The following is a 2794-nucleotide window of genomic DNA, read 5'->3' on the forward strand; positions in this document are numbered from 1 at the left end:
ACAGGCACAGGGGATAACAGGCCCGGCGCTGAAACATTACATTCCCTGGCAAAGTCACCAGACGGCGGGCACCACCTACAAACCACCGGCCCATACCGGAAAGGACGACTCCGCGGGTGCACCTCCTGAAACGGAGCAACACTTTCAATTGACTGGCTCAACCGCTGCGGAACCCTTAACATCTTCCTTAATTCACTCAGCTCAGAGGACAAGGATCCACTCACATATGAACGCTGTTCCCCCTGAACACCGTACTGAATCCCATATACTACTGGGACTAACTGACTACGAGCTCCCACACCACCCGATAGGCCCTCCCGCTCCCACCTGATTGCCGCGCTACGCACATCTAACAAGGAGGCATGTGGCTGGCGGCGAACAAATTGCTTGAGCTCACGCCGAAGTGCATTATCCATTACGTGTTCCACGAACTGATCGCGCAATAAAACTGAGAAATGGCGAACTCGAAGACATGCCCGCACCTCCTTACTCCAATCATCAATGCTAATCCCTGACTTGCCGTTATACTTAGGACATTTATAGTCCCTCGGTACAAACACCAATCTCTCCGGCTGGCTAGCACCCACAACAACCGGAGGGGGCGTAACAGGCACGACCTCAGTCGCCTCCACAAATGCTGCACTAGGGCCAGACAGCACAAGGAGACGCTCTTGACGCAGCCTCTCGTTGTCTGCTTTTAACTGGGCCACAAGTTTCTTTAGTTCACGAATTTCCTCCTCCATTTATAAATCACCACTTACCACCTGATAGCACCACGGCCGGATCCCCCCCCCCAAAATAGGGGATATATCCGCCGCAACTCGGATGGACGCTGCTGTTTTGCCTCAACTCTTAGGAAAACCAAAGTTACTAAAAGAAACCAAAAACAAAATAACAGAAAAATAAAATCTGGATAACCCTGTCTCCGCCTAGTTACCGTGGTCCTGCCGATTACGCCAGAATGTGGCGGAGCGCAGAGGCAAGAAAAGGTTTATTAGAATTGAAATTCCGATTACGCCACCCTGGATAAAGGCCAGGGACCCTAATTAAGTAAGTTTCGTCTAAAGGCACACAGGTCAGTTCACGGGAGAAAGCAGGAGACAAGGATATCCAAGAGTATCAAATTTTATTACACATACTATTTAAAACAACTTAATTATAACAAATAAACACAAAGGAAATCAATAACAATTACTGGGACCAGTGGTTCACATAAAATGCACTCATGGACAACTTGAATATCCAGAGCCTCAAGTTCAGGAACCGAGGCCGGGCGGCGGGGCCTAAGGGCGCAATCGGCCTACACAGCACAGCAACTTGCAATCACACAAGTGACTCACCACACACACACACACACACACACGTGCTCGTATTCCAACCACTCAAATAGGAAAAACTAGAATCCCACCGCTGCCATAAGCACCCGGCTCCTGTACAAAAAGAATCTGATGAAAGTACTAGACAAATACAGTCACACAAATAGTGAACAAAGGTTGCCCACACTCACAGCTGGCCCAGGATTAAATACATTAATCTAAACAAAAAAATAAATTTACATACAAAGACCTACAAGAAAATCTCCTTGGCAAAGGCCAATAAGGTTTCCCCACGGTCTTATTCGGAATGCGTTTTCTCTACACACACATCCAACATAACAACCCGATACTCACTCACACTTATTCACAAAAACAAAAAGGAAAAAAAAAAATGCACATACGCGCACACACCCACAGTGTCTTACAACCCAAAGGCTGTAAATTCCGGCCCAGAAAGTAACAATTAAGCCCCAATTCAGAGCCTGGAAGCACACAAGACAAGAGAAACGCACCCAAAAGAAAAACACAAAAACCAAATACTTTAAACAATGGAAATAAACTTGAACAAAAAAGCAAATTAATAAATAAAAAGTTGCAACCGCCGCTACTACCAAGCGACACGGCTAACAATGTTAGCAAACAAATTGTAACAAACAAACATAAAACAAAATAAAACAGTCTAAAACAAAACAGCAGCGCCCGCCGATAATGCTCTTTGCGTTGCAGCACCTCAGGAAGCTAGCACACGTCGCGCCACCCCAACCTGTTGCATGAAAATGACAATTAAGACCATTACCGGCAAAGCATACTGCATAAACATAAGCAACTTAATTACATACCGTGCAATGTGGCACCAAGTCTCACCAGAAGGGCATTTAAGCCAGGTTCCAGGAAGCTGAAAGCTCAATCAGTTCTACAGGAAGACTGCCAGTTTGTTGGGAGGAACAATCACTTCCACAACAGGTGAATGCCCGTACCCGCTGACTTAAATCAGGCTTGCTGAACTGTGTAAATACCACAGACAGAACACCGCTATAATATACAAAACCCACCACCAAAAACATACACCGCAACTGACACCCTTACCTGCAACACAATCACCTCTGACTTCCTGGTTCTGTTCTGGGTGTGACGACATACAATGAAAGCTAGGGGGCGGGACCTGTAAGCCCAGGCCACCTTACCCCCAGCTTAAATAGTATTGGACCAACCCCCAATAGGACAATCAATTAAGAACACAGCCAACCAAAGACAGGTAGGAAGAATTTTACTCATCCTGCCACACTTTGTTTGATTTAAGAAAGAGGTGCACAGATTTACACATCTAAATTCACCTAGCTGAAAAAGTTGCTGGCTGAACTGATCAGGCAGTTTCTCATTGCATGACTCTGGATGTACAGTACATGAAATATTAACACCATGTGGACTTTTTAAAAAGTGAACACAGACCTGGATACCCAGTCCCCAGTCTTACTGCG

General features: G+C 45.9%; 1 long non-coding RNA gene across 2 annotated transcripts; it reads right to left on the bottom strand.

Moving 5' to 3' along the window:
- Nucleotides 1-1241: 1241 nt before the first annotated feature.
- On the bottom strand, nt 1242-2556 carry LOC128508908 (uncharacterized). 2 transcript variants are annotated; one of them, XR_008355972.1, is made up of 3 exons: nt 2403-2556; nt 2156-2320; nt 1242-1430 (listed from the first exon to the last, which is right to left on the bottom strand). It is a non-coding gene; the product is annotated as an uncharacterized LOC128508908 (long non-coding RNA). The 2 variants fall into 2 exon arrangements; XR_008355971.1 differs by lacking the exon at nt 1242-1430 and adding an exon at nt 1996-2079 and having other exon boundaries at nt 2403-2555.
- Nucleotides 2557-2794: the final 238 nt, after the last annotated feature.

This window comes from Clarias gariepinus, chromosome 21, assembly GCF_024256425.1.
Source record: "Clarias gariepinus isolate MV-2021 ecotype Netherlands chromosome 21, CGAR_prim_01v2, whole genome shotgun sequence".
Taxonomy (NCBI): domain Eukaryota; kingdom Metazoa; phylum Chordata; class Actinopteri; order Siluriformes; family Clariidae; genus Clarias; species Clarias gariepinus.